Consider the following 16,366-nt stretch of genomic DNA (forward strand, 5'->3'; position numbering starts at 1 on the left):
GAGGGCCGCTGCTCAGGCACATCTCTGTCAAGTAAAGGAGATTCAACTGAGGCAGCACAAGGGAACTCTCATCTGGGAACAACAACTGCAGGGAGAACACATATTTTCAGATGAACATGGGAGGGCAGAAGGCTGCCTAATACTGAAGCACCCCCAAACAACAAACCAAATGCAACAACTAGTACAAGCATTCCTCGGGGAAGGTCTGCAGAAGCCGGATTTGCATACAGTGATGTCATCCAAGCAGTGGGCCAAAGTTGGCTGGAACCCTCATCTGCATATGAAAAGAGAAAAGGGGTATGCAGGGAATGGCGGCCTTTTGCGGCGCTTGGATGACCCTTAGTTCGCATTAAACACCCCCACCCTCCTTCGGTGTGGGGCTCATGTTGGCAATGCCCCAGCCCCTGAAGCATTCAAGCTGATTTCTTGCAGCAGCTTGGCACTGTAACAGCTCCAGAGCTGCTCTGTAATGCAAGTAAAAGTTTGTGGGCCCTGCAGCACTACCTGTAGTTTGCATTGTGCATTGGAAGGCACAAAGTAAGCAGACAGGAGGAGAAGTCAGGATAGTGCACAAGGGTATAGAAGGGAGGGGCTCAAAAAAGAAGAAGTGGAAACAGACTGCAAACTAGGCTGGAGAGAGACCTGAGACAAAGAGATCTGAATTATATGAAAGCCGACCAGTAGAAACACAAATTATGCAGTCAAGTTTCCCACATTTGGGGAAATCACAGGGGCAGCACACCCAGAGTGCAATGAGTGACCCTTGCCCTGGGAGAAGCACCTTCATGATCATAGTATCTCACCTGGCAGGTAAGTAGGAGTTGGGCTAGAGCTGGGGAGGGTCGCTGCTTGGGCACCCCCCTGTCAAGTAAAGGAGATCCAACTGAGGCAGCACAAGGGAACTCTCGAAAGAAGAACAAGGCTAGAGGAAGATCTGAGACAAAGAAATCTGACTTTTACCAGAGCTGACCAGAGGAAAGCACAAACACAGTCCCCCACTACCACAAATAATGCAGTCAAGTTTCCCAAATTTGGGGAAATCACAGGGGTCAGCATACCCAGAATGCAATGAATGAACCTCACCCTGGGAGAACAATCTTCATGACCATGGTATCTCCTATGCAAAATAAGTATGATTTGGGATAGGGCTGGGGAGGGCCGCTGCTCAGGCACATCTCTGTCAAGTAAAGAAGATTCAACTGAGGCAGCACAAGGGAACTCTCATCTGGGGACAACAACTGCAGGGAGAACACATATTTTCAGATGAACATGGGAGGGCAGAAGGCTGCCTAATACTGAAGCACCCCCAAACAACAAACCAAATGCAACAACTAGTGCAAGCATTCCTGCGGGAAGGCCTGCAGCAGATGGATTTGCATATGGTGATGTCATCCAAGCAGTGGGTCAAAGTTGGCTTCAACCCTCGTCTGCATATGAAAAGAGAAAAGGGGCGTGCAGGGCATGGCGGCCTTTTGCGGCGCTTGGATGACCTATAGTTTGCATTAAACACCTCCACCCTCCTTCGGTGTGGGGCTCATGTTGGCTATGCCCCAGCCCCTGAAGCATTCAAGCTGATTTCTTGCAGAAGCTGGGCACTGTAACAGCTCCAGAGATGCTCTGTATGGCAAGTAAAAGGGTGTGGGCCCTGCAGCACTACCTGTAGTTCGCATTGTGCGTTGGAAGGCACAAAGTAAGCAGATGGGAGAAGTCAGGATAGTGCGCAAGGGCATAGAAGGGAGCGGCTCAAGAAAAGAGAAGTGGAAACAGACAGCAAACTAGGCTGGAGAGCTCTTCTGTCTATATTTTGCAAACCTGCTCTTGTCCTCTCCAGCTGCTCCATGTAGATTTGACGTCTGGAAAGGTGCATAACCCACTGACAAGCAGGCACACTCCTGCATGAGTTTTCTCTCTCACTAGCTGGATGATACACAATCATTTGCATGTGCTCCACCTCCGACACACCACCCACCCAACCACCCAGTGACCAGAGCCACCCACAAGCCAACTGGCTCCGTGATTTAATTTGCACAGTGTAGTCATCCAGGCAGCATGTCCTTCTCAATGGAAGGATCTCTGGTTCCATGGAATCTTCCACATTGGAATGCTGCGGAATAAAAAGGATTTAAATATTCAGCTTGCTAGCATTCAATGTACCTGCGGCTTGGCTTTAGCACATGGGTCTTCATCCTGTGGCCCTCCAGCTGCTGTGAAACTACACATCCCAGCATGCCCTGCCACAGTTTTGCTATTAAGGTATGCTAAAACTGAGGCAGGGCATGCTGGGATGTGTAGTTCCACAGCAGCTGGAGGGTCGCAGGTTGAAGACCCATGTTCTAGCATGCCTGTTCTATGATGCATGTACCGTGATGTCACAATCAGCTTGGAATGGGGTGTCTAGCAGGCATTTGCTGACAGCCACTTGAGGGAGACACACATCAGGAGATGCAGCATATCGGAGGTCTTCGATGCCTTTCCAGCAAATGCACACCACCTGCTGCTGGTCTGGACACAAAACAATGCCCACAATCGAAGTCCCAAAATGCCCAACTACAGGATTCATGTAAGTAGTGAATTTAGGAATGAATTTAGAAGTAGGAAATTAAGTTAGTTCACAAGTACATTCAAATTCAGATCTAAAGTCTAGGTAGGCCTCACGTCCTGGCAGCCCCCAGCACTTAAAAATGCCTTGATTAGAGGTAGAGAATTAAATGTAGATAAAAAGTAGACACAAAATAAGACTCCACAGAGCAGTTATCAGGTGTCTTTATCAATTGTTGCATTTAAAAAATCAAGCAATTAGGGAACACAATGTTGCAACAATGTAACCCTATTTGCAAAATAGTACTAAATAAGTTTGTCGATGTAAGACATTTGCAAAGGCGCATCCAAAACACGCTGGAAAATGCAACTGAATCTGTTTTTGGAGGCTAGAATAGGAAATGTGCATCGGTCCTACAAGTACTGAAAGCTCTTCTACCATCTCCCTTTTCTGAAAAGCCATTTAATATATGGTTCCCAGATAGGGGACATATCAGATATTGCCTTTCAAAAGCAGCAAATATCATACCACTTCTATTGCCATCAAAGATAAACATTGATTGTTTTCAGATATTGGATTGAAAAAGCAGTCTTTATTGACATAAAGAAGCAAAAAAACATACATAAACATTACACACATAAGTACTGTGTTGCAGCACAGCCAAAACACAATACAAATGCTGTCGGTATAGTACAGTTCAAGAACTACAGCACAGGCCAGCCTACACTATAAATCATGAACTGCACTATACATTTAAACTATACAATAATACAACAGTTAATAAGGCTATGTGTGTGGAGTGTAAGAGGGTGAGGGAATCACAAGACCGAAGCTTTATTGTAACACAGACACATATAAGGGGAGGGGCAATAAATAGAAAGGTATCCTTTACTATAGAATGTAGTCTAATCTGACCTCTGTGCTCTTCCACAACTGAAAAACGGATAGTGTTCCCAAGCCTTCCATCCTGGAATATCTGTGGTCTTTCGCCAATGAAGAAAACAATCCCTCCCTCCAGCAGACCCTTCAACCACGATACAAGATCACAGCCAAAAGGCCGAGATGCAACTACACTTGAGCTTAACAAAAATGGCTAAAACTTAGTGGAGGAAAGTGCAGTGCACCAAAACATAAGCTGACACAATCATGGAGAATGTGCCAGCATATATGCTCTTCTATCTATATTTTGCAAACCTGCTCTTGTCCCCTCCAGCTGCTCTATGTAGATTTGACGTCTGGCAAGGTGCATAACCCACTGACAAGCAGGCACACTCCTGCATGTGTTTTCGCTCTCACTAGCTGGATGATACACAATCATTTGCATGTGCTCCACCTCCGACACACCACCCACCCAACCACCCAGTCACCAGAGCCACCCACAAACCAACTGGCTCCGTGATTTAATTTGCACAGTGTAGTCATCCAGGCAGCATGTCCTTCTCAATGGAAGGATCTCTGGTTCCATGGAATCTTCCACATTGGAATGCTGCGGAACAAAAAGGATTTAAATATTCAGCTTGCTAGCATTCAATGTACCTGCGGCTTGGCTCTAGCACATGGGTCTTCATCCTGTGGCCCTCCAGCTGCTGTGAAACTACACATCCCAGCATGCCCTGCCACAGTTTTGCTATTAAGGTATGCTAAAACTGAGGCAGGGCATGCTGGGATGTGTAGTTCCACAGCAGCTGGAGGGTCGCAGGTTGAAGACCCATGTTCTAGCATGCCTGTTCTATGATGCATGTACCGTGATGTCACAATCAGCTTGAAATGGGGTGTCTAGCAGGCATTTGCTGACAGACACTTGAGGGAGACACACATCAGGAGATGCAGCATATCGGAGGTCTTCGATGCCTTTCCAGCAAATGCACACCACCTGCTGCTGGTCTGGACACAAAACATTGCCCACAATCGAAGTCCCAAAATGCCCAACTACAGGATTCATGTAAGTAGTGAATTTAGGAATGAATTTAGAAGTAGGAAATTAAGTTAGTTCACAAGTACATTCAAATTCAGATCTAAAGTCTAGGTAGGCCTCACGTCCAGGCAGCCCCCGGCATTTAAAAATGCCTTGATTAGAGGTAGAGAATTAAATGTAGATAAGAAGTAGACACAAAATAAGACTCCACAGAGCAGTTATCAGGTGTCTTTATCAATTGTTGCATTTAAAAAATCAAGCAATTAGGGAACACAATGTTGCAACAATGTAACCCTATTTGCAAAATAGTACTAAATAAGTTTGTCGATGTAAGACATTTGCAAAGGCGCATCCAAAACACGCTGGAAAATGCAACTGAATCTGTTTTTGGAGGCTAGAATAGGAAATGAGCATCGGTCCTACAAGTACTGAAAGCTCTTCTCCCATCTCCCTTTTCTGAAAAGCCATTTAATATATGGTTCCCAGATAGGGGACATATCAGATATTGCCATTCAAAAGCATCAAATATCATACCACTTCTATTGCCATCAAAGATAAACATTGATTGTTTTCAGATATTGGATTGAAAAAGCAGTCTTTATTGACATAAAGAAGCAAAAAAACATACATAAACATTACACACATAAGTACTGTGTTGCAGCACAGCCAAAACACAATACAAATGCTGTCGGTATAGTACAGTTCAAGAACTACAGCACAGGCCAGCCTACACTATAAATCATGAACTGCACTATACATTTAAACAATACAATAATACAACAGTTAATAAGGCTATGGGTGTGGAGTGTAAGAGGGTGAAGGAATCACAAGCCCGAAGCTTTATTGAAAGACAGACACATATAAAGAGAGGATTAATAAATACAAAGATATCCTTTACTATAGAATGTAGTCCAATCCGGTCTTTCAACTCTTCCACAACTGAAAAACGGATAGTGTTCCCAAGCCTTCCATCCTGGAATATCTTCAGTCTCTCGCCAATGAAGAAAACAATCCCTCCAGCAGACTCTTCAACCACGATACAAGATCACAGCCAAAAGGGCGAGAAGCAACTACACTTGCGTTTAACCAAAATGGCTAAAACTTAGTGAAGGAAAGTGCAGTGCACCAAAACATAAGCTGACACAATCATGGAGAATGCGCCAGCATATATGCTCTTCTGCGGCCCACTAGTAGATGAGCACTCTGCAGCCACCACAGAAGAGACACCCTTGTCCTCGGAGACATGGTTATCCGCTGATGCATCTGAAGATGCGATCCGGACCATTTGTCCAGCAGATCCCACTGAAAAGTTCTTGCGTGAAATCTGCTGAATGGAATCGCTTCGTAAGAAGCCACCATTTTTCCCAGGACCCTTGTGCAATGATGCACTGACACTTTTCCTGGTTTTAGGAGGTTCCTGACTAGCTCGGATAACTCCCTGGCTTTCTCCTCCGGGAGAAACACCTTTTTCTGGACTGTGTCCAGAATCATCCCTAGGAACAGCAGACGTGTCGTCGGGATCAGCTGCGATTTTGGAATATTTAGAATCCACCCGTGCTGTTGTAGCAGTACCCGAGATAGTGCTACTCTGACCTCCAACTGTTCCCTGGACTTTGCCCTTATCAGGAGATCGTCCAAGTAAGGGATAATTAAGACGCCTTTTCTTCGAAGAAGAATCATCATTTCGGCCATTACCTTGGTAAAGACCCGGGGGGCCGTGGACAATCCAAACGGCAGCGTCTGAAACTGATAATGACAGTTCTGTACTACGAACCTGAGGTACCCTTGGTGAGAAGGGCAATTTGGGACATGAAGGTAAGCATCCTTGATGTCCAGGGACACCATATAGTCCCCTTCTTCCAGGTTCGCTATCACTGCTCTGAGTGACTCCATCTTGAATTTGAACCTTTGTATGTAAGTGTTCAAAGATTTCAGATTTAGAATAGGTCTCACCGAGCCGTCTGGCTTCGGTACCACAAATAGTGTGGAATAATACCCCTTTCCCTGTTGTAGGAGGGGTACTTTGATTATCACCTGCTGGGAATACAGCTTGTGAATTGCTTCCAATACTGCCTCCCTGTCGGAGGGAGACGTTGGTAAAGCAGACTTCAGGAACCTGCGAGGGGGAGACGTCTCGAATTCCAATCTGTACCCCTGGGATACTACCTGTAGGATCCAGGGGTCCACTTGCGAGTGAGCCCACTGCGCGCTGAAACTCTTGAGACGACCCCCCACCGCACCTGAGTCCGCTTGTAAGGCCCCAGCGTCATGCTGAGGACTTGGCAGAAGCGGTGGAGGGCTTCTGTTCCTGGGAAGAGGCTGTCTGCTGCAGTCTTTTTCCCTTTCCTCTACCCCGGGGCAGATATGACTGGCCTTTTGCCCGCTTGCCCTTATGGGGACGAAAGGACTGAGGCTGAAAAGACGGTGTCTTTTTCTGCTGAGAGGTGAGTTGGGGTAAAAAGGTGGATTTTCCAGCTGTTGCCGTGGCCACCAGGTCCGAAAGACCGACCCCAAATAACTCCTCCCCTTTATACGGCAATACTTCCATATGCCGTTTGGAATCCGCATCACCTGACCACTGTCGTGTCCATAAACATCTTCTGGTAGAAATGGACATCGCACTTACTCTTGATGCCAGGGTGCAAATATCCCTCTGTGCATCACGCATATATAGAAACGCATCTTTTAAACGCTCTATAGCCAATAAAATACTGTCCCTGTCCAGGGTATCAATATTTTCAGTCAGGGACTCCGACCACGCCACCCCAGCGCTGCACATCCAGGCTGAGGCAATCGCTGGTCGCAGTATAACACCAGTATGTGTGTATATACTTTTTAGGACATTTTCCAGCTTCCTATCAACTGGCTCCTTGAGGGCGGCCGTATCAGGAGACGGTAACGCCACTTGTTTTGATAAGCGTGTGAGTGCCTTATCCACCCTAGGGGGTGTTTCCCAACGCGCCCTAACTTCTGGCGGGAAAGGGTATAATGCCAATAATTTCTTAGATATCAGCAATTTTTTATCGGGGGAGACCCACGCATCATCACACACTTCATTTAATTCTTCTGATTCAGGAAAAACTACGGGTAGTTTTTTCACACCCCACATAATACCCTTTTTTGTGGTACTTGTAGTATCAGAAATATGCAAAGCCTCCTTCATTGCCGTGATCATGTAACGTGTGGCCCTACTGGAAAATACGTTTGTTTCTTCACCGTCGACACTGGAGTCAGTGTCCGTGTCTGTGTCGACCGACTGAGGTAATGGGCGCTTTAGAGCCCCTGACGGTGTTTGAGACGCCTGGACAGGCACTAACTGACTTGCCGGCTGTCTCATGTCGTCAACAGTTTTTTGTAAAGTGCTGACACTATCACATAATTCCTTAAATAAGACCATCCAGTCAGGTGTCGACTCCTTATCGGGTAATATCACTACTACAGGCAATTGCTCCGCCTCCACACCATTTTCCTCCTCATACATGTCGACACACGCGTACCGACACACAGGACACACACAGGGAATGCTCTGATAGAGGACAGGACCCCACTAGCCCTTTGGGGAGACAGAGGGAGAGTTTGCCAGCACACACCAGAGCGCTATATATGTATAGGGACAACCTTATAAATAAGTGTTTCTCCCTTATAGCTGCTATATATGTTTTTATATGCCAAATTAGTGCCCCCCCCTCTCTTTTTTACCCTGTTTCTGTAGTGCAGGACTGCAGGGGAGAGTCAGGGAGACGTCCTTCCAGCGGAGCTGTGAGGGAAAATGGCGCTTGTGTGCTGAGGAGATAGGCTCCGCCCCCTTCACGGCGGCCTTTCTCCCGCTTTTTATGAGGTAAAATGGCAGGGGTTAAATACATCCATATAGCCCAGGAGCTATATGTGATGTATTTTTTACCATAAATAGTGTTTTCATTGCGTCTCAGGGCGCCCCCCCCAGCGCCCTGCACCCTCAGTGACCGGAGTGTGAAGTGTGCTGAGAGCAATGGTGCACAGCTGCAGTGCTGTGCGCTACCTTTCTTGAAGACAAGATGCCTTCTGCCGCCGATTTCTGGACCTCTTCACTCTTCTGGCTCTGTAAGGGGGCCGGCGGCGCGGCTCCGGGACCCATCCATGGCTGGGCCTGTGATCGTCCCTCTGGAGCTAATGTCCAGTAGCCAAGAAGCCCAATCCACTCTGCACGCAGGTGAGTTCGCTTCTTCTCCCCTTAGTCCCTCGATGCAGTGAGCCTGTTGCCAGCAGGACTCACTGAAAATAAAAAAACCTAAGTCTATACTTTTATTCTAAGCAGCTCAGGAGAGCTACCTAGATTGCACCCTTCTCAGCCGGGCACAAAAACCTAACTGAGGCTTGGAGGAGGGTCATAGGGGGAGGAGCCAGTGCACACCACCTAGTCCTAAAGCTTTTACTTTTGTGCCCTGTCTCCTGCGGAGCCGCTAATCCCCCATGGTCCTGACGGAGTCCCCAGCATCCACTTAGGACGTCAGAGAAAATGATGCTTATCTTTTTGAAGATGGAGAGTCAGTGGAGGTACACCCAACGCGTTTCGTCCTTAGACTTCATCACCCCTTGATGAAGTCTAAGGACGAAACGCGTTGGGTGTACCTCCACTGACTCTCCATCTTCAAAAAGATAAGCATCATTTTTATCATCCTGAAATATTTTTTATCAGTATGAAATTGTTTTTACTGATTTTACATGATTTTGGATTCTAGCTAAATTATATACTCTATTTTTACCTGTTTATGTTTTTAAAATCTTTTTTTTTTACTGCATATCAAAAAAAAATTTTTTACCTACTTTTTTATCCCATCATTATATTATAAATTGCATAAATAAATATATTGTTACCCTTTTTCTAAAACCGTATCCTGCTATATTCTTCATAGTTACTTTAATTTGATAGACACTGTAAGTCGCTGGTACCCCTATTCCCCTTTTTTTCATATATATATATATATATATATATATGCACACACACTCATGTATATACATGCATATACATGTATACACAAATACACGTATGTACATGTTTATGTATGTATAATACACTGATAGAGTACATTATATTTATGAATTAATTGCTTCCCGATTCTGCAGCATCATCATCAGCACCACCAGTGTTACTCACAGTCACTTCACACTGACTGCTGCACAACACATCACTTAATTTCCGGGCCGCCCGCCACCTGGTGAAGAGACATGGGAGATGAAGGACCAGCAGTGCCACGTTGAGCGGAAGTATTGTGAATTAGTTACCCACACACTCCTTGTGACACCTGCTCCCCGTCTGCCCTCCCACCCGCCGCCTGCCGTCCGGAACCCACACTGACAAGTAAGTCTCAGCAGAATGTGTCTGCCAGCAGCTCCCAGTCCCTCCTAGAGGAACACTGCCAGTGGTGTGGCGGCCGCGGCACACTAGGACTGAGAGACCGCAGCAGGAGGAAAGCACAGGTGGGCGGGAGGAGAGCATGGGCGGACATCACCACGTCACATTGCAAGGTGACGCCAGTCACCCCAGTGAGGCTGCCGACGAATGCACTCAGCATAGTATTAGCAGCAGGCAGAGGGGGGGCGGGTGCAGCGGTGGTGGGAGGTACGGAAATGAGCTGCAGGCTAGGCTCCACCGATCACACACTCAGCGATCACTGTGCTACAGCAAGCGTGGCGTGCAGCGGTGCTGGACATTAGGGAGTGCCTGTGCGCACCAGGCACCCCCTGTACGCACGCCTATGCGCTACCACCCCCCATATGCCACACTACATCACTATGCTACAGCCCTCCCATATGCTGCACTTCATAATTACACTATACCCCCCATACAACATACTACATCACCACACTACACTACTCACAATAAAATTAAAACATCCCAGTTCCTAATTCTTAATGAGCTCACGTGAGTTCTCTCCCTAACGGAGCTCCAGACCAAGTAACAATGAAGACACCAGCAGCGTGTAGGGGGCAGGCCTGGTCCACTTGTCAGGAGAGAGCAGTCACAGGAGGGTAAGAAGGGGGCGGGGCCTAGTCCTACAGACGGGAGAGAGCACAGACAGGAGAGAGCAAGGTACAGGGGTAGAAGGGGACGGCTGATGTGAAGAAGGGGGCGGGGCCTATTCTTACAGGCTTTCAAAATTCGACTTTAAAATTCGACATTTGACAAATTCGACTTTTCTGCAATGGTACAAATGCGGCAATTCGACAAAAGTATATTCAATTGAAGTTTGTAAATTCGACAACAGTGCTTTTAAACAGTAAATTCGTCATTCTCAATCTGCAACACTTTGCTGGCGGAATCTAATTAAAAAAATTTAAAAACATGTTTTTTTTTGCTGTTTTTTTTTTTTCTGGTAATAGCATATCTATTTATATTAGAAGGGATTAGGTACTTGGTTTGTCTTTTTTGGAGGCACAAGTATTATTTATATATTTTTTAAAATATTATTTATTTTTTAAATGGAATGTGAAAAACCCAGAAAAAAAATTGTGTGGGTCCCCCCTCCAAAGCATAACCAGCCTCGGGCTCTTCGAGCCGGTCCTGATTCTAAAAATCCGGGGGAAAAACGGACAGGGGATCCCCCGTATTTTTAAAACCAGCACCGGGCTCTGCGCCTGGTGCTGGTGCAAAAAATACGGGGGACAAAAAGAGTAGGGATCCCCCGTATTTTTTACACCAGCATCGGGCTCCACTAGCTGGACAGATAATGCCACAGCCGGGGGTCACTTTTATACAGTGCCCTGCGGCCGTGGCATTTAATATCCAACTAGTCACCCCTGGCCGGGGTACCCTGGGGGAGTGGGGACCCCTTCAATCAAGGGGTCCCCCCCCCAGCCACCCAAGGGCCAGGGGTGAAGCCCGAGGCTGTCCCCCCCATCCAAGGGCTGCGGATGGGAGGCTGATAGCCTTGAGAAAATTTAAAGAATATTGTTTTTTCTAGTAGTACTACAAGTCCCAGCAAGCCTCCCCCGCAAGCTGGTACTTGGAGAACCACAAGTACCAGCATGCAGGAGAAAAACGGGCCCGCTGGTACCTGTAGTTCTACTGGGAAAAAAATACCCAAATAAAAACAGGACACAGGCACCGTGAAAGTATAACTTTATTTCACACCTGCCGACACACACATACTTACCTATGTTGACATGAAGCAGTCGGTCCTCTTCTCCAAGTAGAATCCACGGGTACCTGAAAATAAGATAATTATACTCACCTGATCCAGGTTCCAGATTAAATCCACGTACTTGGCAAAACAACAAACCGAACACCCGGACCAGACGGACTGAAAGGGGTCCCATGTTTACACATGGGACCCCTTTCCACGAATGCAGACATCCGAATCTCGCGAGAATCCGACAGCGGGATGATGACGTTCGTGCGCGCTCGGGCTAGCCGAGCAAGGCGGGAAGGTTCGAACCTGCCTCGGACCCGTGTAAAATGGGTGAAGTTCGGGGGGTTCGGATTCCGACGAACCGAACCCACTCATCACTAGTATGTACGTGTGTGTCAGGAGCCGTGCGCGTACGTACGTGTCAGTGCCTTGCGTGTACGTACGTGTGTGTCAGGTGTCGTGCGTGTATGTGTGTGTGTGTGTCAGGTGGCGCGTACCTACATGTGTGTATGTCAGGTGCTGTGCATGTGTGTACGTACACGCGTGTGTCAGGTGCCGCGCGTGTACGTGTGTGTGTGTGTGTGTGTGTGTGTGCCAGGAGCTGCGCGTGTACATGTGTGTGGGTGTCAGGAGCCGTGCGTATACGTACATACGTGTAGGTGTCAGGTGCCGAGCATATACGTACATACGTGTGTGTGTGTCAGGAGCAGCGCGTGTTCGTACATGTGTGTGTGTCAGGAGCCACGCGTGCTTGTGTGTGTGTGTGTCAGGATCCATGCGTGTGCATACGTGTGTGTGTCAGGTGCCACACGTGTACGTACGTGTGTGTCAGGTGCCGCACGTGTATGTGTGTGTGTGTTAAATGCCGCGTGTGTATGTACGTATGTGTGTGCCTGGAGCCGCGCGTGTACATACATGTGTGTGTGTCAGGTGCTGTACGTGTATGTGTGTGTCTCAGGTGCTGCACGTGTATATGTGTGTATCTCAGGTGCTGCATTTGTATGCGTCAGCTGCCACGTGGGTGTCAGGTGTTGAGCGTGTATGTGTTTGTGTCGCATCTGTATGTGTGTGACTGTCAGGTGCTGCGCGTGTATGTGTGTGTCAGGTGCTGCATGTGTATATATGTGTGAGTGGCAGGTGCTGCGTGTGTATACGAGTGTTTGTGAGGTGCTGCGAGTGTATGTGTGTGTTAGGTGCTCTGAGTGTATATGATTGTGTGTCAGGTGCTGTGCGTGTGTGCGTTAAATGCCACATGTATGTATGTGTGTCAGGTGCTGTGTGTGTGTGTGGGTGTGTCAGGTGCTGCATGTCTGTGTGTGTGGGTGTCTCAGGTGCTGCGTGTGTGTGTGTGTCTGTCAGGTGCTGCATGTGTGTGTCAGGTGCTGCATGTCTGCGTGTGTGTGTCAGGCGCTGCATGTCTGTGTGTCAGGTGCTGCGTGTGTGTGTGTGTGTGTGTGTGTCAGGTGCTGTGTGTGTGTGTGTGTGTGTGTCAGGTGCTGCGTATGTGTGTGTGTGTCAGGTGCTGCGTGTGTGTGTCAGGTGCTGCGTGTCTGCGTGTGTGTGTCAGGTGCTGCGTGTCTGCGTGTGTGTGTCAGGTGCTGCGTGTGTGTGTCAGGTGCTGCGTGTCTGCGTGTGTGTGTCAGGTGCTGCGTGTGTGTGTGTCAGGCACTGCATGTCTGTCAGGTGCTGCGTGTGTGTGTGTGTGTGTGTCAGGTGAGTTGTGTGTGTGTGTGTGTGTTTCAGGTGCTGCGTGTGTGTGTGTGTGTCGGGTGCTGCGTGTGTGTGTGTCAGGTGCTGCGTGTCTGCGTGTGTGTGTCAGGAGCTGCGTGTGTGTGTGTGTCAGGTGCTGCCTGTCTGCGTGTGTGTCAGGTGCTGCGTGTGTGTGTGTGTGTGTGTGTGTGTGTCAGGTGCTGCATGTCTGTGTGTCAGGTGCTGTGTGTGTGTGTGTGTGTCAGGTGCTGTGTGTGTGTGTGTGTGTCAGGTGCTGTGTGTGTGTGTGTGTGTGTGTGTGTGTGTGTGTGTGTCAGGTGCTGCGTGTGTGTCAGGTGCTGCGTGTCTGCGTGTGTCAGGTGCTGCGTGTCTGCGTGTGTGTGTGTGTGTCAGGTGCTGCGTGTCTTCGTGTGTGTGTCAGGTGCTGCATGTCTGCGTGTTTGTGTGTCAGGTGCTGTGTGTGTGTCAGGTGCTGCGTGTCTGCGTGTATGTCAGATGCTGCGTGTGAGTGCGTGTGTCAGGTGCATGAGTATGAGTGTCAGGTGCGTGTGAGTGTGTGTGTCAGGTGCTGCGTGTGCGTGTGTGTCAGGTGCTGCGTGTGCGTGAGGTGCTGCGTGTGTGTCAGATGCTGCGTGTGCGTGTGTGTCAGGTGCGTAAGTGTGCGTGTGTGTCAGGTGCGTAAGTGTGCGTGTGTGTCAGGTGCGTGAGTGTGCGTGTGCGTCAGGTGCGTGAGTGTGTGTGTGTGTCAGGTGCGTGAGTGTGTGTGTGTCAGGTGCGTGAGTGTGTGTGTGTCAGGTGCGTGAGTGTGTGTGTGTCAGGCGCTGCGTGTCTGTGTGTGTCAGGCGCTGCGTGTCTGTGTGTGTCAGGCGCTGCGTGTCTGTGTGTGTCAGGCGCTGCGTGTCTGTGTGTGTCAGGCGCTGCGTGTCTGTGTGTGTCAGGCGCTGCGTGTCTGTGTGTGTGTCAGGTGCTGTGTGTGAGTGTGTGCGTGTGTGTCAGGTCCGTTTGAGTGTCAGGTGCTGCGTCTGTGTGTGTGGGTCAGGTGCTGCGTGTGTGTCAGGTGCTGCGTGTGTGCGTGTGTGTCAGGCGCTGCATATGCGTGTGTCAGGCGCTGCATGTGCGTGTGTCAGGCGCTGCATGTCTGTGTGTGTCAGGCGCTGCGTGTCTGGGGAAGGTGGCCGGACACACAGCAGGGAGGGGGGTGGCCGGACACACAGCAGGGAGGGGGGGTGGCCGGACACACAGCGGGGGGGGGGGGTGGCCGGACACACAGCAGGGGGGAAGGGGGGGGGCGGACACACAGCAGGGAGGAGGAGGAGGAGGGGGGGTGGATGGACACACAGCAGGGAGGGGAGGGTGACCGGACACACGGCAGGGAGGGATGGGGGTAGGGGGTGGCCGGACACAGCAAGAGGTGGGGGGGTGGCCGGACACACAGCAGGGGAGGGGAGGGTGGCCGGACACACAGCAAGGAGGGGGGGTGGCTGGACACACAGCAGGGAGGGGGGGGGTGACGGGACACACGGCAGGGAGGGGAGGGGGTGGCCGGACACAGCAGGGAGGAGGGGGGGGTGGCCGGACACGCAGCAGGGGAGGGGAGGGTGGCTGGACACACGGCGGGGGGGGGGCTGGACACACGGCAAGGGGGGGGGGGGGAAACACGGCGGGGGGGTGGTGGCTGGACACACGGCGGGGGGGGGGTGGCTGGACACACAGCAGGGAGGGGAGGGTGACCGGACACACGGAAGGGAGGAGGAGGGTGACCGGACACACGGAAGGGAGGAGGAGGTGTGGCCGGACACACAGCAGGGGGGGGGGCGGACACAAAGCAGGGAGGGGAGGGGGTGGCCGGACACAGCGGGAGGAGGGGGGTTGGCCGAACACACAGCACGGGAGGGGAGGGTGGCTGGACACACAGCAGGGAGGGCGGGGGGACGGACACACAGCAGGGAGGGCGGCGGGGGGGGACACACAGCAGGGAGGGCGGGGGGTATGGAAGGACAAACAGCAGGGCGGACAGACACATAGCAGGGAGGGCAGGGGGGGCGGACGGACACACAGCAGGGAGGGGGGGACTAACGGACACACTGCAGGGGGGGGGGACACACCTGACACACTGCAGGGAGGGACGACACACTGCAGGGCGGGGGGGGGGACACTGCAGGGAGGGCGAGGGGGGGGAGACGGACACACAGCAGGGAGGGCGAGGGGGTGGGGGACGACGGACACACAGCAGGGAGGGAGGGGAGGACTGGTGACCATAGAGACCTTGATAAATATCGCATACTGCAGGGAGGGAGGGCCGGACACAGCAGGAGGAGAAGGAGGGAGGAGTGGCCGGACACAGCTGCCCGAGACGGCTCCTACTGCCAGCCGCACCACAGACGCGGGGAGGAGACGCAGGCAGCAACCAGGGAAGGTCCGGCGGGCGGCCGGGCACACAGCGGGAGGGAGGGCGGACAAGCGGGGGAGAAGTGGAAGCTGGGTACACAGCGGTGGGCTGCCTGACAGAACTCACCCAGTGCTACGCAGCTCCGGCGAGCTCCTCCCGCTTCATGGACCTCAGTGAACTCACGCGCCGGGAACCGCTGGCTGTCCTCCTGCAGCTCCACGTGACTCCTTCCCACTCTGTCTCCTCGTGCCCAACTGCCAGAGCTACTCTCTGTACACCCCCTGCTGGCGGCCACTGCGCAGCCGCAACAAATTGAAAAGCCCTATCTTTATAATGGGGCATATTTTACTTAATTAAAAAAAAACTGTAACTTCCTGAAAAACCTTAACCCCAAAAGGCACTACACTGGGACATACTCTATCTAGTAAAACAAACCCCAAGTCTTAATTCGTCCTCTATCCTGAGTTATGCCTTCCCAAAAAAATCCTCATTCACTCTATGGGAATACGGTGTCAAAAAGCCACAGAGGGAGTGGCAGAAAAAAACTGACAGTTGGAACTTTAGGTTACTCCCAATTCCTCATTTTTTATTATTTTGCCCTGAAATTTGGCATGCAGCACCGTGTGACGATTCTACGCTCCCATGGCAAATTTCAGCTCAGTACGTCCAATCAGTTTTGAGGTGTAGCCCCTCAAACACCATGC

At 50.3% G+C, this 16,366-nt stretch overlaps 2 non-coding genes across 2 annotated transcripts; both read right to left on the reverse strand.

Moving 5' to 3' along the window:
* Window positions 1-655: 655 nt before the first annotated feature.
* Window positions 656-818, reverse strand: LOC135043720 (U1 spliceosomal RNA). The gene has a single exon (XR_010236539.1). It is a non-coding gene; the product is annotated as a U1 spliceosomal RNA (small nuclear RNA).
* A 152-nt stretch (window positions 819-970) lies between these two features.
* LOC135043694 (U1 spliceosomal RNA) lies at window positions 971-1,134 on the reverse strand. Its single transcript, XR_010236514.1, has one exon. It is a non-coding gene; the product is annotated as a U1 spliceosomal RNA (small nuclear RNA).
* Window positions 1,135-16,366: the final 15,232 nt, after the last annotated feature.

The sequence above is a fragment of the Pseudophryne corroboree genome, unplaced genomic scaffold, assembly GCF_028390025.1.
Source record: "Pseudophryne corroboree isolate aPseCor3 unplaced genomic scaffold, aPseCor3.hap2 scaffold_877, whole genome shotgun sequence".
Lineage (NCBI taxonomy): Eukaryota > Metazoa > Chordata > Amphibia > Anura > Myobatrachidae > Pseudophryne > Pseudophryne corroboree.